The 21,223-nt window shown below is 37.4% G+C and overlaps 1 protein-coding gene across 1 annotated transcript in view; it reads right to left on the reverse strand.

Moving 5' to 3' along the window:
* ascc3 (activating signal cointegrator 1 complex subunit 3) overlaps positions 1-21,223 on the reverse strand; it is a 227,563-nt gene that overhangs the window by 120,949 nt on the left and 85,391 nt on the right. The window lies entirely within an intron of this gene.

Here is a 21,223-nt window from a genome sequence, read left to right on the forward strand (position 1 = left end):
ACAAACATGAAGATGTTAGGAACGCCAATTCAATACAGTTCACCACAGAACAACAACAAATATATAAAGGCAACCTGTGATGGATCATAAATGATAACCAATCAGCCTCTGAGTGTTCTTGTTAACCTGCAGTATATGATGTCATCATCAACTTTTACCTAACACACAGGATGGATGTTACCAGTCCCCCCTGCAACATCATTTAGCCATCTTCAACATTCCTTTTCAACGTAGATGGAAAAGTGAAAGTTGACCGAGGTTCTGGTGGGTACCAAAGTTACTCAAGTGTTATTGGAGCACAGAGGAAAAATGGGCGGGGCCTAATGTGGTTTAAGATCATCATCTCTTACACTGAAACTGCTTTAAAAAGGGAACATCATGGCACCAGTGATGAGATATAAGATACTTTCTGATGTTATGAGACTGGTCAAGACCAACACATTAAATCCCACGGCTCTGTTTTATACTTGTGATTACTGAAAAAAATATCATAAAGATTCTGTGGTAATTTCAAACATATACAGCTCTGGAAAAAATGAAGAGACCACTCTCACCAATGTTTCTTAAATCAGCATCTCTACATGTATGACAGCATTCATTCCAGTGTTTTTTTGGATTCCAACACAAGCCTCCTCATTCTACTTCATGAGACACTGATTAGATGATCACCTGAAACAAATCTTATTTATGAGGAAGATTATAAAAAACACTGCTGTTAACGTTTATTAAAGATTAAAGATAATTAAAGATTGAGATTATCCCACCAATATCGATTTCTAAACTCTTCCTAAGTTAAAATATTAGTGTTGTGTTGTTTAAAAATGAATATGAATGTGTTTTCTTTGCATTATTGGAGGTCTGAAAACACTGCATCTTTTTTGTTATTTTGACCATTTGTCATTTTCTGCCAATAAATGCATTAAATGGCAAAATTTCTATTTCAAATTTGAGAGAAAATTTGTCAGCAGTTTATAGAATAAAACAAAAATGTTCATTTCACTCAAACACACACCTATAAGTAGTAAAACCAGAGAAACTGATCATTTTGCAGTGGTCTCTACATTTTTTCCAGAGCTGTAGAATTGAAACTTAAAAATGTTTTATTTCTTTACGTTTCATGTCCTTTCAAAGCCCACCTGCAGGGCTTCCATGGCCCACATTTTAGGAATCTCTGCCTTGGAAGTAGTGAGTACCGATACCCAGCCCACCAGAATTTAATTAGTTCATCAAGTCCAAGTGGACTTTTGTACCAAATTTGAAGAAATTCCCTCCAGTTGTTCCTGAGATATCATGTTCATGAGATTGGGATGGACATGACTTCACATTTACCAACAAAATCTTCATGTGGACATTTGTGCCAAGTTTGAAGACATTCTGTCAAAACCACCTTTTCAACGTACGTATGAGTGTGTGAGCATGGTTTTAAAAAAGGTTTGAAAAGACCATATCCTTTAAGCCAATCTAGTGACTAGAAGTTACTTTGATCCTTCTTTTATTATCTGTCTCTTGTGCGTTTATGGAGGTCCAAGATTAAACTTCCTTACACCTTTTCTAAAGGTTGTCCAAAAATAGATTAGCAGTAGTCACATTACTCTGTGCTGCTTGAACTTTATATACACAGTCATACAATTCACCATGAATTCACAAAGAATATTTAGATTACTTTAAAGATTATTGCTGAGAATTTTTTTTTTCCACAGTTTCCTGCTCATTTAACTGAATGACACACGCTGTAAAACCCAGAGCAACACAACCAAAATCCCTACAGAATACTATGTCAGACTCATGGCTCATCAATGCCCAATTGCCCGTAACTCTGCTCATTACAATTCAGATAGAAGCACCTAAATCATAACACCATAATATAACAGATGTGTAACATTACTCACATCCTGTGTGCTAACTTACATTAGTTCTACTGTCTACACAGTGGTTACCAGATATACGTCAGCATCAGTCTATGATCCTCTACATCCACAAGTTAAAAGAAATGTTTGATTCTTTGTTGTTTTGTGTGATATGATCAACAGTGAGCACATAATTCTATTTATTCTGGCATAGATTTAGACCAATAATATGTAAGAGTATCAACTGTATTAAACGTCAAAGGCGCCGTCTTTGCGCTTAGTGTCTATAATGCCACTGCAATTTCATTCTCTCTTTTCAAGAAAAAAAAACACTATAATGCATAATTAATGGTGTGTGAACTGTTTGGCAACCTGTCTGTGGGTGTGCAAATTCCTATTAAACTCTTTCTGTAAAAGCAGTTCATTAAATCCTCTCTAGTTTGCATTTAAATCAATCTATCCAGCCATTAGAGGCTGGCGTGCTCACAGAAAAGGAAGCGCCGGCTCCTAATTGGAGCTACTGGTTAATCTAAATGGAGGCTCTGGCAAATGGAGCACAGGCCAAAGGGCTTTCTTAATTGCCTCGCAAACACACACAAGGAGGTGTAGAGAAAACATGCCATTGTTTAGCTGAATGGTGTTATTTAGCCTATTTATGAATAGAAGGCAGCAGGACTGAAATCAATCATCTTAATCCACTGATTCTTAGTATTTCATAGAAGATTCAGGGAAGAAAATGATTCTTAAAGATGACAATTTAATCAGAGAATGACTTCATAAACCAGTACAAAAAAACCTTAACAGCCTGTAATAATCGCTCTTTTTATTAATCCATTGCTAAACTAAAGAGCACCAGGCAGGCAGAGTGGAAACCTGGATGGATTTAAATAAATGAGAGTGCAGGAAGTTTTTATTAAATCAAGATGAAGGCTAGATTTTTTTTTTATTTATTTTTTTTCCCAAAGCATGCCAAAAGATTTTGGATTGATTTCCTACTTTTCAGCACGCTACTGCTCATTTCATTTTCAGATAAAAATCAAGCACTAGAGATGTGAAAATTGCTTGCGATAAGTAATCCATCACATCCATGCCTCTTTGTTTTGGTCAAATTTACAATTATGTCATGTGTTGCTGCAGCTGCAAGCAGGGGACATTTTAAAGAACTTATTAATGGTGCATTCAGGGACAATCATACTAAAACAGTTGACAACTATAAAAAGGAAACGATATTTTGAAGTTTATTTCATTGCAAATGTCATTTTTGAAGTGAAATTGTCCTTGAACCCACCAAACCGGTCCCTGCTTGCGTTCACATTACCACGAGTAATGTAATCGTGGTGCCACGTGTCACAGCTCAGAAGTCTAAAGTCACCCAGCTGCGTGACGTGGGTTAGCTGAGAAAGGTTCTTTATGTAACCATATGTAAATATCTTCTGACGAGCAAAAATGACTAATGAGGTTTGTATTGATCGCCTTGCATGGTGGTTTTCTAGTACGTACTTCAAACAAAATGAAGTGAAAGCTGTCAGCAGGATCTTGATTCTTTTTCATGTAACCTTAATGAGTGACCATGACATTAATAATGAAAAAAGAGATGGGTGGAAACACACAGTGGCAACAGGAGAAAATAGCTGCCCAATCAGAGCTGAGTATGTTAACTATGTGCTCAACACACCACGAGAGAGAGAGAGCAATCCTCTCAAGTCTGTGTGTGGGGACAGGGGGTACGGCTGAGTCCAAGTGTCCACTCTCTGAGCTTGGGACTACAACCTCACTGGTCATACATGTACTGTGATGTGTCTGATGTGGCCCTCATCATGCTGTCAGGTCTGTGAGACCATCAGGACACAAGGGGACAAAATGTGCTTTGTGATGTGATACGGCAAGTTCATGAGTTCCTACACATTTTCCATTGTCAAGTTCAAGCACTTTTCAAGCATTTCAAGGTGCATTTTCAAGATTTTCCAGCGCTCTGCAGCTCTGGTAAGTGACAAAGTATTTATATACTCTAAATGATCAGGCCCTGTTTCACTTCTTCATCACATTAAATCAGATGTTACTGCATTAAAACAACCTAAATTCTGTTTTGTGACAGCATTCTACAGAAGGATGACAAATTAAATGAAAACACAACACTGAAATAAAACTGAGACAACTCAAAATGTCAACTTACTGCAATAGATTTGAGCCCAACTCAAACTCTTAAATTTGCAAATTAGATATTTTGAATTTGAATAGTTTGAATTTTAGAAACTCAGATATTTTTTTAAATTGTTCACAGTGAGCTGTGAATCTGATTTGTCAGTGAAAATGTTAAAATATTAACCATTATTCACATCCACTTCTCTGAATTCACTCAATAAAAAGTATAATTTGAGGAGTTTCTAAAATTCAAGATTCAGGTTTATTTCAAGAAGAAAAACTAATTATCTCAACATTAATACATCATGAACTCTGTTGCAGTAAGTTGCCTTGAAACTTTTATTTTTACAGTGAAGGTTTTGTGCATCACAATATGTCACCAGTCTGTAAACAGACCTGGCGTCCTACATAACCTGGCTGAGCCAATAAAAAACAAACACTCAAACAAATAACTTCAGTCTCAATACAACCCTTTTCAGTTATTTTTCTTTATCTAAAAAGCTACATCTTCAGTCAGAGAGAGGTTTATTATGTAAGTCATGTAATTACACTTTGAAGCAATTTCAAGCATTTTATCCAAAATCCAAGCACTCTCCTTCAACCTTAAAAACATAATATCAAAATTCAAGCATTTTTAAAGGATTTCCAACCTGTTCGAACCCTGGATCATGATCTTGTACATTACTTTTGATCCCTGAGTATCCTGGTGTTCAAATACACTTCAGCCTGGAATATTCATGTTGACTGGGTATGTGCTCCACTCCTCAGGAGAATCTATTTTTTCTGTAGATTTTTGGAACAAAAATTATGCTTTTGTGTTATATACTGGAGCAACTAATTGCATTTTTGAAAGGAACTAGTTAGCTACGTATTATTGAAACATACTGGCAAATTAGCCGTGTTATTATCCCAAGTGTACAAACTGCAACCAATGTACCTCTTCTGAACAAGCCATCAACGAACTTTCAGCCGTTCTTGACCCAACAAGACTGGATTAGTGTAATGCGACTCTTGAGACCCTTGTTAAGATCCCAGATATGGAACCAGAGGTTGACTGCATCATGATCGATGGCTCAGCATTGGTCAACATTCTGCCACCATAAACACTGAAGACATTTGAAGGCTATCAGGGTTCAACATTAATGTTTTGTTTTGTTTTGTTTTTTTTTTCACTTGCCCAGTGGGGCAAATGTGCCAGAAACCTATTTGCCCAATGTCCATTTTTACTTGCCCCTGTACAAATTGTTTTATTTATTAGCAGTTATCAAATAACAACGCAGACTAAAGTTAACTGTCATTATTTAATCCAGGGCTGCAATGTCTATAAAATATCAGACAAAAGTAAAAAAATGTCCATACCAGTTTGTCAAAGCTCAAGGTGATGTCTTAAAATGTCTCAAAATCCAAAGATATTCAATTTAATATGATAATAATAAAAAAAAAAATATTGTGTTATCTTCATATTTGAGAAGCTGCAAACAGCATTTTCTGACATTTTTGCATAAAAAAAAAGTGAGTTGCCAGGTTTACTTGCCAGACATGGCATTTTACTTGCCCTAGGCGACTGGACAAGACTTGTGTAATGAGGTATGGATTGATTGCCTGGTTTGGGATCTGTCTAGTATAATCAAAAAAAGTTATGGCATTTGGTTCAGACTGCGATGAAAATCAGCAGCCAGAAATACCATTATGATCTTCAGTCTCTCTTTGATCAGTAGCTGCTACTAGGAGTTTTTAACTAGGTATGAAACAGTCTCAGTTTATTGCTGACGCCTCTATATGACCTACATAAGTTAACAAGACTGTCAGTGAGAAAATGAGCTTTTTCTATACAGTTATTCTTATCACTTCAGACTGGGTCAGATTCTTCTTGAAATCAGCTAAAACAAGCCTGCACTTATATTTTCAGGACAACGTTGCAGTGAGTAGCATGGTAGCCAGTTCAAAGGAAGAAGGAGAATTTAATTTAGACAATTTTATTTTTGACTTTACATTTTGTGGCTATTAATGTGGAAACAAAACCACTTTTGTCCACAGGAGGCTTCGAAATCAACAAAGTGTTAAAGTTCCTTGTAGCAGCTTTAACCAGTTTAACAGAATCCTGTGTGTTCTGTGCGAGCTGTTAACATCAGAGTTCAGCAGTCTAAGTTTAATCGGCTTATAGACTCCTTCGTCTCTGTATCAGTTGGAATTTTAAACAGTATCTTAAAATAAGCAGAGGTTACAGAGGCTGTACTGCTGTATGAAACCATGAACTGATTGATGCCTCAGGGTGTGTATTTTTGTCTCTGTATTATATTCTTGTGTACTGTAATGTTTTCTGATTGCAGGTATTGTGTGGGCATACACTGAATGTTGAAGAGTGTAGCTTTGTGGACTGGAAAGGTCGGGGCTCAGACTACACAAAGTCCGGAGAACCTGGGCTTGAGGTCTTCTGTGGGCTTTAGAAATTGTGAATTTGCACAAATAATTGAGTTATTGAAGGTATAATCTAAAACTCTAGGGCTGCAAATTGTAAGCACTTTCCTTAATCACTCATTGGTAACACTAACAATCAATAGATAATTGTTATTTTTTAACATAACATTAAAATTTTGCATATTCCATATTATCTGACAGCATTACATAGTTTATGAAACATATAAAGACATAAAAGCCAAAGTAGATCATTAAATTTTACTTGATCAATCAAATTCTTTAAGCAAGTGAATAATTGATCAGATCAGGTCTGAGAGGCTACAGTTGACCTTTAGGCTAAAAACACCATTGACCATGGTCACCATTCACTTCAATTGTACTGGATTTGGCTGCAACGCTGTTTTCCACTGAAGCTCTGGGAGTGTTTTGTGAACTGGAGATCTTCATTCATCCTCACATCAGCACAGGGGTGAGTAGATATTGAGTGAAATTTCATTTTTGGGTGAACTATGGCTTTAAATGTACTTCAATGATACCAAATGTTTCCAACCCAAAACGTGGGATACGTCAGATACATCAGTGTGTCAGAAGGCGAACAGTCTTCGTCCATGAACACAAATTCTGCCTAAATCATGTCTTTTCATCAACAATGGTGCTTGTTTAAAAATGAATATTACAACTCCCATGATCCCACACCACTTCATGACTAGGGGATGCATGCGATTAGTCGACTATACGATTAAATGGGGCGGCACTGTCAGACGGCAGCCCCTCTCGCCAGCGTGTATGAACCGATCGCCGTGGCAACCCCGGATGTTTATATCAGCCAAGTCGGACAGATAGATGTAGACTGTGACAGAATAAGCAGATATATATTCACTCGACTGGAGAAACGAGTCCACATTAAGCACAGACACAGACATAAACGTGCAGGCGGAGCTGCTGCTGCTGCTAGCACTGCTAACGTTAGCCACACTGTGTGTCAGGCTGGCAGCTAACGTTAGCTCTGGATCTTTTACCCACAGACACTGTGACCCTCTTCAGTCTGAAAAGGTGAAGCGTTTATTGAGTTGTTGTCATGTTTTGTACATTAATGTGTAAGGCTTGTATTGCACAGCGCAAAGTAGCGCGCATTTCAGCTGCGATTTGCCGATTGTAGACTGTGATTAATGGCTTCAAATGTTCTTAATACACACAGTATTTTTTTTTTGGACAGTGTTTAACATTATAAATTAATAAATTCTGCTAAATTTTAACTGCTTTCTGAGTGTTTTCTTAGTGTTAGACTAATCGACTAGTCTAAATTAAATTTTGCATTTAATCGACAGGGATATTAGTCGCCAGGAACATCCCTATTCATGACATCATCAAACTACATCTTTTGTTCTTGGTTAACATGAGAGACACCCCTAACAGCAGAACTTACATATTGTGTGTTTTAGGGCTGCAACTTACGATTCTTTTCACAGTCGATTAACCAGGTGAGACAGTCCTAAAGAAGGACATCTATCTCTTCAAAATCTTCACTCACATTTAAAGCGTCATCACAGGGAGCTGGTTGGAATGTGACCCTCCAACCGCAGGACAGAGGCTGGACATTTAAGACCAAATTAGTGCTGCAACTCATGATTATTTTCATAGTTGATTATTCGGTTGATTATTTTTTCAATTAATCAATTTTAAAATGTCAGAGAATGTTGATGCTGAAATGTCAACCATTGTCTCCCAAAGCCTACGCTGATGTCTTGAAATGTCTTGTTTTACTCACAATCCACAGATACTCAGTTTACTGTCGGAGAGGAGTAAAGAAACCAGAAAATATTCCCATTTAAGAAGCTGAAATCAGAGACTTTTGATGTTATTTCTTAAAAAGTGACTCAAACCGCTTAATCAGTTAACAAAGGGTGATTCATTTAGTAATAAATTAATAATCAATTTATCAGTTAATCCTCACAGCTCTGATATTCACAACAAACTCTGGCTTTTTGTTTGAGAGCAACAGGTGACTTCTTGTAAGACTTTGTTTTCCACACACTCCTCAAACATTAGCTTCAGGCAGGAACCGTACAAAGATGATTTATTTTCAGTCTTCACAATATTTTGATGTGGTACATGCAGAAAATGATGTCAGGCATTTTTTACATTACTGCCACTGCCTGGCAGGTATGTAGATGAATGTCTAGTTTTCCCCTTGTTAATTCTTTGGCTCAGACTTGCTCAGCATATGGGAGACACCAGTGACATTTCCTGCAGCATTTACAGGAAAGCTTGTTACGATGATTAGTTAGATCTCTTATGAAGGTGGATGTCAAGGTGTGGCATTTATCAAGGCACTTACAGACCTACACATGCACATTTAATAAATTCCAGTTTTGTCATATTTATGGTCATTAGGGAAACTCTCTACATTAGAAAATGTTTTTCATGCAAGCAGAAAAGTTTGGATTAATATATCCTCCATCACAATTAAAGGGAAGATTAGTGAATTTTATAATGTTATAGCCAAAGGAGTTCATTTATCATTCCTAAGCCGATTAAAGATTTAGGGAAAAGATCTGGGGATGGTTTGAGATGAAAATGTCTGGTTAAACATCTGTGAAAGAATTCATTTCCATTTACTAGTAACAATATCAACAAGACTAATTTTCTTAAAGTTCATCCATAAATTCTATCTCATCTTCATAAAAATGCATAAAATTTCCAAGGATAATACACCGTCTGAGATGTAAACATTTATGCATATGTTTTGGTTTTGTTGAGATGTTGCTGGAATTCGGTTCATTCATTCACGAAATGAGATACGATATGATATGATATGACTGTGGTGTGATTTCTTTTTTTGCAGGAATCTGGACCAAATGAAGATGTTTTTTTAAAGTCTTAAAGTTTGAAGGAGAATCAGACGTATTGGACATTCATCAATTTAGGTTTTTCTTTTTTTTTTTTTTTACACATTTTACCTTTAACAAATATTGCACCTTGTGAAATTGCAGAATGCTATTTTAATTAACTGTGCAGCACCAGTGCTAAGTGTACTTCTTTGTTGTTCTTTTCTTTGATTTGCTCTTTTGCTTGTTTTTCTGTTTGTTTCATTTTTGGAGGGCAGGGATGATGGACGTGAGGAATCTTTGTGTACTCTTTTATAATTATATGATTACATATTGCTCCTGGTTTATGATACATTCATTGGAAATAAAAAGGGTATTGAAAGGAGTAAAAAAAACTGAAAAAAAATCACATTTAAGAAGCCAAAGAATTGACATTAGCAGACTAAATGTTACCATATGGGGTAAATTTGAACAAAGGTAAGTATATATCAGATGTTTGGTTGTTCTTGTGCTTTCTGTCTGTAACACACTTTGCATGACTGAATAATTACTCTTCATGGAAAAGTAAGAGGGCAGAAGTTGGAGCGGTAAGCAGATCGGTGATGTTTGTCAGATATCAGATGAGTGAATTATATTAGTATCAGCCTCCTATACCAATATGAAATGGGATTGGTCCCATCTGTAGTTGCTGTGGCTCTTTTTGACAAGTGAACAACTAAATGAAATTGAAATAAAATCAAATAAAAAATCCTGGAGCTTTACAGTAAGTGCCATGACTCAACACAGCGTGACATTTCAGTAATGACTTGAAATAACTGTTTTTAAGTTGCCTTTTATGGGTTTTGCCCCGACACAAAGTTTCTGCCACCAACTGTTTTGTTCATTAGCGTCCTTTTTAAAAATATTATCGAGGCAAAATTGGCTGAAACACATTAGCAGCTACTTCAATTTCTCTGCATGTGACTTGAATTTAGTGAGAAATTTTGACACATTCGTCTCGTCCTCCCTTTAGAAGAGAACTATCTGGCTGTGAGGCATCTCCTTCTTGGATGTCATTAACTGACTTCTTCCTCTCTGGACAGACAGGGAAGAGGGCCCTGGAAGTCCCAGGATGCCACCCACCCGCACACTGGCATCCACATGGCAGCATCCCTCCAAACCCTTTCTGTTTCCATGGTAACTACCGCAGCCATGGATAGAGGAGGATGTGGGAGGAAGAGGCAGGTGGGAGTAAGATGGAGTGGGGACGTTAGAGAAAGACATTTTCTGGATTACGCTATGTGAACAACTAACAGCTTATTAAGGCAAACTGAATGAAAACCTTCTCAACGCAGCATTGTCATGTACAACTGTGTGTGTGTGTGTGTGTGTGTGTGTGTTTGTGTGAGTGTGTGTCCTTATGTTCATTAAAATACCACTCACAATTAGCTAAATATGAGAAAACATGTCATGGCGATGAGAACTGCTCTTTTCTTGTGTTGAGAGGATGGTGTTGGACGTTAAAAGGAGTGGGAGGAAAATGAAGTCATGGTCGACTGATAGAAAAGTAACGCTGAAAGAAACGTATGGCATATTAAGCCATTTATTATGATTCTTAGCTCTATTTCTGAACAGACTAGCGTGATGTTTCTGCTAGGTTTCCACTCAAACACATTCTTCAACACCAGACAGTCTTTCAAAGAAGCAGTGATCTTGTTGTCACTGCAGGAACAAACAGATTTTCATTTCAATTTGTGAGAACTGACTATAAAATCCTCACAATTTTTCCGCAAAAAAGAGGATTCATCAAGGATGCTTGAATATTTCACCAATCACCACAGTTTCACAGTAAAAAGGTGTGTGCTATCATACTCCTGCTGTGAAACTGCAGTACTCACTTCACAGCATAGTCATAGTGAGCAGTCATTTTATTTTAAGTGTCTCAGAGTTTTCTTAATGTTAATCAAAATACACATTTTTAAACCATAATTCTTATTCAGCTTTAGCAGAGTTGACATGTTATGGCTGAGACACATCTGATAGAAATATTTTTGAATGAATTTGTCTAAAAATAGACTAAACAGTCACCTACACAAAACGCTATACTCATCACCTTGACCATTGCAAAAAAAAAAGACAGTGGATGGACTTGTTGGCTGAACACATCTCAATGGAACAAATCACTGCATCGAATAATAATCAAACAGTTATTTTTCAGGATACCTGGTCTCCCTTTTTGAAAAGCCTGAATCTGCTGGTGAACTAAAACCTCCTCATGCTCTTCAGTCTCTCTATTTTTCCTCTCTTCAAAACATTTATCTTTTATTCATTTATTCATTCATTTTTTCCTTATGTTGAATGCTTTGTTTCTGTTTATTTATATATCTATATATATGTATAGCAAAAAAATTGAAATTAGAAAATCTATGGCGCCTGTCTGTCTGTGTCTGCCTGTCCATCTATTTGTGTCTGTTTGTTGGTCTGTCTATCTTGTCTGTCTTGTCCATCTCGTCCATCTGTCTATTGTCTATCAGCCTGTGTTCCTTACTGTCTGTTGGTCATGTTGCTGAGTAACATGATACATAAGCAGGTGCAGGGTGGGGGGCTTGGGTGACTAAATCTGTTTTTTTGTTTGTTTGTTTGTTTGTTTTGCTTTTGTTTTGCTTTCCTCTGTTTGTTTGTTTTTGTTTGACTGCTCACGCATTGTCTGTAACTGCACAAATTGAAAAATGGGGGGGAAAAAAATAAATAAATAAATGAAAATAGAAATTTTACCAGTGTTTGAACAGTATTCCTGCCTTTTTAAACCAGGAAGTGAGCCTGATTAAATCATTTTTGTCAACCTGTAGTTGACAAAAACATTTTACAAATTACGTATGTTTAATATATATTAATTCTTAAGGAATACATTTTCTCCAGTGGTGTGTTGGTATTAATACGTTTTTTGGGTGACCCTGTATATACTGTGTTCATACTGAGTGTGGAGAACAAGGCGCAAGTTTGTCATTCATATGGAAATACACAACTGGTATTAAATATATATGAACATATAACAAGCAGCGAGCAAACAGTCACTTCTTGAAGATGATGTGATGGAAGTGGGACAAGTGGACAGTGCAGGGATCAGAATGAGACAGATAGCAAGAAGACAGGGTCAGAGCATCTCCAAACAAGTAGGTCTTGTGGGGTGTTCCTGGCCTGTAGTGGTTAATACTAGACCTGCATGATTATTCATAAAAACAACCAACCTTGAATCATACATACATACATCATACATCATACATACGCAATCTTATTTATAAATGAGGATGATTCTCTTGCTCTTATTCCTGTATGCATTCACTTCACACTGTATTCATATGTTGACTTATTTGCTTCAGAACAATCCCAGCTGTACATCAATCATACTTACTAATGTAAAGCAAAGCAAGCTATGAATTCAACATTCACACATACAAGTCAATCAGGGTTCTCATTTCTCTTCCTCAATCGCAGCACTCTGCTGTCTGTTCCAGTGTGGAACACAGAGAACAACATGGCTCCAGTCAGAGAACAGAGTCTTAATGGAATAAAACTCATAGTTTTCTGTGACCTGGTACTGATATCCAGCATTTAAGGCCTGAAAAATGAGACCAGCGTACTCTATGTGTGACTGTGAATACTGACTGTTGCAGTGACCCCATTAACAAACACAAGCAGGGATGGAAAATAATATTTCAAAATAAAGCTCTCTGAACACAAATGTCTGAATCTGAAGAATTCACAACATGAAGTTAATAAGATATTTTGTTTATTTTATCTCTTTTATCTATTTTGATGTCAAAGAGGACTAAAGAAACCAGAAAATATTCACATTTAAGAAGCTGGAATTAGAGACTTTGGAATTTGGTGATTATTTTAGTATTTGATTAATCTCTTGCAGCTCTGCTTTGTTTTCTTTATGCCATCTGGTTAAAGCACTGTCTCAGACAAGTGTCTAAGAGTCTAATAAATGGTTTTGTTGGAAAAATAAGAACCGTGTGAAAGAATCATCATCTCAGTTCTTAAAGAGAAAAATCATGATTTTAAAAAGAGTCTTGCAGCTCTAGTCAAAGTACAACTGGTGAACCAGTGACAGGGTCATGGGAGCCCACAGCTCACTGATGTGTGTAGGGAGCAAAGGCCCCCAGAAGAGCTACTGTAGCAATCTGTGCTATATATCTAGCAAGGTATAGCTAGATAACATAACATGGTCATATGCTATAAATGCTTGGTGAGTCTGATGTACTAAATATGGTGTCACTCATATCCATCATTAAACACACCCTCACCCCTTTGCTCAAATCTGATTGACTTGATTCTGGTCTAAATTAACATTTGCGTATATGTAAGTCACTTATAATTGTGTATATGTGATCTTTAGTGCTTTTTTTTCCTTTCACACAGATTATTCTTTGTAAAGTTTTGTAGAATGACCTGGATGAAGGCTGTAGGACAAAACTTATCAGTCTAACAATTGTAGGGTTGCAACTAGAAATTATTTTCGATTAATCTACAGACTACACTAAATTGCAAAAAATTATGAACAATGCTCATCACAATTTCGCAGAGCCCAAAGTGCCATCTTCAAATTGCTTCTTTTGACCAACCAACAGTCCAAAACCCAAAGATCCTTCATTAACTCTCATAAATGGCAAAGAAAAGCAGCAAATCCTCACATTTAAGAAGTTGGAACCAGCAAATATTTGCCACTGTTGCTTGACTAAAACGTGGTTGCCCTGTAGCTCAGTTGGTACAGTGTGCGCCCCATATACTGTAACTGTCAGTGGTTTGCAGCGGCTGCTGGTTCAACTCCCTCCTGTGACCCTGCTGCATGTCAACCAAGCATAAAAAGCCCAGAAAAAGATCTTTAAAAAAAGATTAATTGATAATTCAAAATACAGTAGTTGGAAACTAATTTTGTGTGATCAACTGACTAATCATTGCAGCTGTAAACAATAGATAAATTGATAATATTTAGCATTGCTTCAGTTTGGATCGTCCATGACTGCTTTCCCCTCTCCACCCTGCAAGTGGTTGAAGTGGTGCCAGAGCCCCCTTTCCTCCATGGACATCAAAAGGCCATGATGAAAGAAGTGGTGAGGACTTTGAGGAGAGACAGAAGACAACCAAGGTTACAGTGTGTGGCATCACTCCGGCCTGTTAAATGCGGACGGCCCTTTTCACTCAACCGTTTTGTGTGAAAGCACTGACACTAACACAGTCAAATGGAGGGATGAGAGAGGGAACGTGAACGTCTGAGTGGAAGAGAGATAGCAAAGCGCTGCAGTGAATCTGACTAATCATTCTCTTTGTGAAATCTTTTCACATGACCTGATAGAAATGCAACTTTAATACACCTTCAGATTAACTGGAATTGGCCTCATTTCATAGGAATAAACCCCACCTCCCGCCGCCGCCACCCCCTACACGCAGCAAACCCAAACCTTTTCTGTATCCGTAAGTCCCACAAGGCTTATAACTTTAACTCTAAGCAGTGCAATCTCTCAAATCCACCTCTTTTGGATTTAACAGATATGCATGTTTTCTCAACCTTCTCAGTCTCAGAGTTCACTTTTTCAGACTGGATCTAGCAGCCTCCGCTTCCCCCTGAGCTGGAGGAGCCAGCTTCTCTCGCTAAATATATGCTCAACCTGCAGCTTTCATCCCTTTTTTCTTTGGCCTCATTGTAATTAATCCATCCTCTTTCTGCAACAGAGAGGGAAACTCCTGCATGGGGACTTTCTCCTGAGATATCCGAGGTTGAATTCACATGTTCCATCAGTAAAACCCCACAAAAAACTGTACTTCTGCTTCTAAGTACAAGTATTTAAATACTTGAACAAGCCATTGATTAGGCTACTCAGAAATAAAACATCTCATTGACTGACAAATTAAACTCAACAACTGAACATAATTGGCTAATTTTGTCATTGACAAAATTATTCTCAACACTTTGGCTGCTTAACAAAAATGGAATATTGTTTAAGAGTTATTGAGAATTCCTATTTAGGACACCAAGTAAAAAATGAAACTCTGTTGGACCACTTAGTGGAAACACTTCTGCACGGCCATTACCCATGTATAATAAACTCAAGTAATAGTTTGATATATTTTTTACAGATTACAGAAACATTATGTATCTATTCTACATTAAAATATCAGCTTCTTAGGCTGCAAATAACAATTATTTTCACTGTCAATTATTTTCTCAATCAATTAGTTGTTTGGTCCATCAAATGTCAGAAAATGGTGACAAATCTTGATCACTGTTTCTTAGAACCCAAGTAAATGTCTTGTTTTGTCTGCTGCCCCTCCATTTACTGTCATGGATGACTAGGAAACCAGAAAATATCCACATTTGTGAGACTGGAATCTGAGAATTTGGACATTTTTTAATGAAAATATAACTGAAAAGATTGCAGCTGTAACAACCTCAAAATCATATGGTTGCTTCACAGACTTGTAATAGGGTGAATGCTGTCTCTGTCAGTCCCTCTCTGTGCCCTGAATGCTTCTTCTTGTATTGTTGATGTCCGGGTCATGACAAGTGCACAACGCTTTATGACACTATGTCACATACCACCAGCTACGTCACTGCTTTGGTGACAATGGATCATATTTTTGTGGAGAAAATGCTTTCTGGTTTCACTCTGATGTCCTCCGGCTGCCCTGCCTCAGCTCCCTGTGATTTACAGAGTTTCCTGATGGACAGTAAACTAAACATAGCTGTTGTTAGCTAGTTAGTTTGAGCTGTACTTACTCGGAGCTCAGAGCTCCAGGTAAGTGTTGATGGTTATATATGAGATGCACCGATTTCAATTTTCTTAGCCAATCCCGATTTCTAATCTTTTTAAGGGTCTGACCTGCCGATTCCGATTTTGGCCGATTCCGATTTTCAGTCTTTGTAAGAACTGTAATTGACAGCATTCACAAATATTTTTGCAACTTTTCTTGTAAAAATTAAATTGGATGTTCATAATAAGACACTGACCACTAAATATTCATCAAATACTATTTAAATTTTCTCCAAAGTCCTCTAGGTTACAGCCAGGTTAGTTTTATATTAAAATTATGAATTGGGGGAACATGATCTTAAGGTCGTGGAAACTAGAAGGATTTCGTGGGACACAATTTCACGTAATCAACGATGTAAACAAACTGGGAGACTGACGCAGTGCAACAGTTTGCTGCGGTAAAACTTTGCTGTGAGAAAAACAGAGGCAGAAGTTAAAAGAGTCTGGATGAGAAAATGTTTGAGGACACTCATCAACACAAGCTGTTTATTCTTCAGCCAGAACAGGAGGTGAGATTTTAACTGTCAGTCTGTGAACAGCAGTCTGCTGCTGGCTAACATTAGCCTGAGGAGCTACATAGTTTACGGCTGTTCTGCGACATTGTCAGCTGCTCTGTCTTGTTGTAGACTGTCTGTTTCCTCTTTATCCTGTTCTTGGAATCTGTCGCTGACACCAGCTTCAAGTAAGCACATCTCTGAGTGTGTAGCTGTGATCGTGCAGAACTCGTGTGTGACAATGACGGGCACAGAATCGGATATGTGACGCTGACTGGTCGGTCACCGGTCAGGGCTGAAAACCGGCCAGAGAGAACTGGCCGGTTTTCAGCCCTGACCGGTGGTTACATATACCTATTACATGGCTTTGTTAGGAGACTGAAATTTGGCATGGATGTCAAGTGTTAAGGTGTGTGTTTGTGTTCATGGCAATTGGCTAAAAGGGGGTGTGGTAATGGGAGTGTCCTATCACAAAAAAAATAGATCGACAGTTAGCAGAAGATGTAGAGTAAAGCTTGGTCATGAGCCAAAGGACAGCTAATTTACTGTTGGCCAAAAGGGGGGTGTGGCAGTGGGAGTGGTCTGTATCTTCTGAACTGATTCAGATACCACAGCCAAACTCAGCACTTGCACTCAGCAGAGTTCCCTTATTATTAGTGACTTATGCCCTGCCCCTATAATTTAGCCACGCCCCTTTAATAACCCATTAACAGTTTGTTTTAGGTATTGGACTAAGCAGAGGTCATTTTTCATTGGTGATGGTGAAATGCCATCAAATCACAAAAAAACAAAACAAAAGCAGCCCTGAAAGCTGAACGCTCTGCAACATTAGAAAACACATGCAAATACATTTATTGTTGCTTTACAAAAACTTCAAGAAAACATCAACATCTGATAAAATGCTGCAAACTGAGAAAACATAACCAACACAGAAACTCTGCAAGCAGCAGACAACAACAGAAGCTATTTCCAGATGACATTTGAAAGTGATGAACACGTTGGGACATGGCTGGTACACGCTTGTTGACCGCTTGTTCACTTTCTAGTGTAGTATGAGTTTATATAGTATAAATAAAGTGAGAATATTTTGAGATGCTTTAACTCAGCCTCACTACTGTCCCTTTACAATGAGTGAAGCTTAATAACATGACAGAAGTGGCACCTGTCAAGTTTCAAACTTTTGATGGTAGAAAATGCAAAAGTTCTTCCTGCAGCCTCTGTTCAATTCATTCCACATTTCATCTTTCTCATTATGATACAAGCATTACCGCCTCAGACTATCAAGTGAATATTTGATTTTGTCCTTACTATACTGTAACCATGGTAACTACGACTAAGAGTAGACAAAAGTGCTGCTTTGAGCAGGGATCTCTGAGTGATAAATAAATATCTTTGTAATGCTATAGAATATAGAAAAGGTCACAGTGTCTGGCTACTTCCCATACAAACTTTATTTTACATAAAACCACAGGAAATATTTACTTGTGTCCCAGCGAGTCTAGAGATGCTACTTTGACACCTGAACATTCTGAAATCAACACTACAGAAAAAAAGAACCAACTACAGGGTCAATAAGCTCATTTAATGTTTTTTCTTATTTTCCTCTTACAACTTAATTATTGATTCATTCTACAACTAATATATTAAAAAAGAAAAGAGCCTGACTCATAAATTATTGGCCACTTTCAGCTTCAGTATCAGCATATATTTCTGCTGATAAGCAACAAGAAATTGTAGCTCAGACATCCCAAAGATATGTTTGAGGTTGAACAGTATCTCTGTTTCATAATCTGTCCACCAGCAAACACTCAGACATGTATTTTTACACTTTAAAATGTACTGCTAACTTGGTCACAACTCTTCAACAAATAAATCTAAGGGATCCTCATAAAGAATGTTATGATACTGGACTTTTAAACTTTGAAATATCAATATTGGGATATGCTGATATTTTTCAGGTATTAGGAGCATTCAGGACATGTATACAGTGCATCCACAGTTTGTGCCACGCAGTCGCCTGCCTGTTTATAATCAGGTCTGCGTTGTAAATAAACACAACACCAACCAGGGTTGAGCTGATAGATGATGCCATCATCCATCCTGAGGTCTGACGGTCATCGTCCACTGAGCCCTCTACCATTGCAACACTGTGATTTAAAAGAGCCTTAGAAGTGATGAATATGTATTTTAAGGAGTGTCAGCCAGCGAGCACAGAAATGAAGGATGAATTAATATCTAAAACGCATAAAGTATAAAAGAAAAGTATATAAAAACGATAAACAATATCATCATAATAATAGTGGTCATATAATATGTCAGTTCTGCAGACATCACCTTACCCTTACACCAACTAACATGTCAGGTCAGAGGGACAAACATGACTTTGATATCAACAGGTGTTGATAAAGATGAGTATATATATTAAAAACCATATGTGCATATGCACAGCTGCATGTAAACAGGAATATAAGAGGAATAATTATTTTCATCAGCCATGTAAACATCTCAGTGAGAATGTTGTCTTTTTAGAATAAAGGTAAACCAGAATACTTTATGCATGTAAGAGGGTGGTCAGTGTCTCCATGGCATGGTTTCTGTACCAGAGAGCACCAAAGACTTTATTTCTACTCTGTAAAATGTTTTGATTAACATATATCTTGGTCCTGATGCTTTAAAAAACAAATCCAAAGTATCTTCATCTACAGTGTCGTAGTAGTTTTAAGAGACAGTTCACCGCAAAATCAAGAATACATATTTTTTCCCTGGCCGGTGGTGCTAATTATTCATCTCAAATTTTTTGTTGCGATTTGCAGAATTTTGAGATACCAGCTGTTGCGATGTCTGCCTTGGGACTAAATGGCACTCGGCTTGTGTTGCTCAAAGCACCAAAAAAGACCCTTTAAAAAATTAAAAACCAGTGTCTCTTTCCAAACAATCATGACCTGGTTACTCAAGATAATCCACAGACCTTGTTGTGAGCAGTTTCATGTAGGAACTCTTTTCTACTGAACTGTCCCTTCAGTGAGTGACCAGGAATTCACTGATTAAAAAGAAAGAAAAGAAAGTCATTATGGAAAATTATAAAGTTGTTCCACGTGAGCCTTCTGCAGAAAGAAAGTAGTTCCTTCATGAAACTATATGCAACAAGGTCTGTGGATTATCTTGAGTAACTGTGGCATGATTTTTTGAAAAGAGATTTAAAAAATTACATATTTACTGATGAATATATCATAATTTGATTGTGTTGAACTTTATATAAGGGCAGTTTGTGAAAAATGACACTATTGATTGTTCAAAATATCACTATTGGATTTAATTAATAAACTCAATCCAATAAACATAATGTTATCAATTTCAAAAATCCAGAATTTTTCCAGTCTTGTACTAGAGCTGTGTATTTATCCTGGATATAATACAGTCCAGAGCGGTCAGTGTAGTTCACAAAGAGCACTCCTCTCTTGGCCTTTATGGCTTTCAACCATGTTTATAATTCTGTCAAGATATTACATGTACAAGTATATTACATGAGTTTATTGGTGGTAATGCAGCGGTGAAGAATGCTTCAGAAACAGCCTGCCAGTCTTGTCAAACTGCTCTTCACCAATATCCCTGTCAGCAACTCTGTCTTTCCACTTTATGAATCAAATGAAGATTTTATGATGGATTTGTATGATTTATGATTCTGTGGCCGGTGTGGTGAAACTGTGGCCACAGATGGCTCTACTTAGAGGAAACACTGCACAGAAAGCTCCAACAACAGCAAGACATAGACTATTAAAAGGGATACATTTATTTAAAGGTTTCCCAATGACAAGTGAATTATTGATCATGTCATTAATATCTCATCAGTTAAACAGCCTAATATCCATAATATTATGTGGACTCACATTAACAGGGCCTTGGGGGACATACCATTTGTTTGGAAAGGGAAACTGAGGACACAATACTGAGAAGGAATACGACAAAACATGCGGAGAGAAAGAAAAAGAAAAGGTTTCATGGGAAAACAGATGACTCACTGTAGTGCACCATCTTGCTCAATAATCTAACAATGAAGATCTTCTAATTAATTATCAACTGCTGAGAAAAGCACACCAATGAAGAAGGTTGCCAAGTCACAGCAGAAACGTCTGACAGCTGAACCTGCGTGACCCCGGCCGCGTGTCCCTGGATTATCATTAGTATCAGTTAGTTCAGGACAGAACTAACCACAGCAACACAGCACAGACAGATAAGGAAATGCTGGGCTCGGCCAAAAACCCAAATCTGAGGAACAGACTGTACTACACTTTATCTGGTCCTTAAATTAATATAAAAAAGAATAGTTAGATTTAAGCACCTTTAGATTGCCTGTGGTTGACATGTAAGCCGTCTTTTTATACCCACAATACCTTGCATTTGCAGACTGTTCCATGTTGATGATTTGTAGATTATTCTGTCTCTCAATACTTTCAGACTTCACTTCTCTGTCCAAGCATAATGGTTTCTACTTAAAGCAGACCTATTATGCCCATTTCCAGCTCTTTATTTTCATTCTGGGGTTCCACTAGAGTAATTTTCCACAATTCACATTTAAAAATCATCCTTGTTTCTCTCGTACCGTCCCTTTATGCAGCCCCTCTGTTCACTCTTTCTCCCTTTCACTGTTTTACCTCCTGTCTCTTTCAGGCTCCTCTCCCTACAAGTAAGGACGGCTCAAG

This window comes from Lutjanus erythropterus, chromosome 9, assembly GCF_056507025.1.
Source record: "Lutjanus erythropterus isolate fLutEry1 chromosome 9, fLutEry1.hap2, whole genome shotgun sequence".
Taxonomy (NCBI): Eukaryota; Metazoa; Chordata; class Actinopteri; order Lutjaniformes; family Lutjanidae; genus Lutjanus; species Lutjanus erythropterus.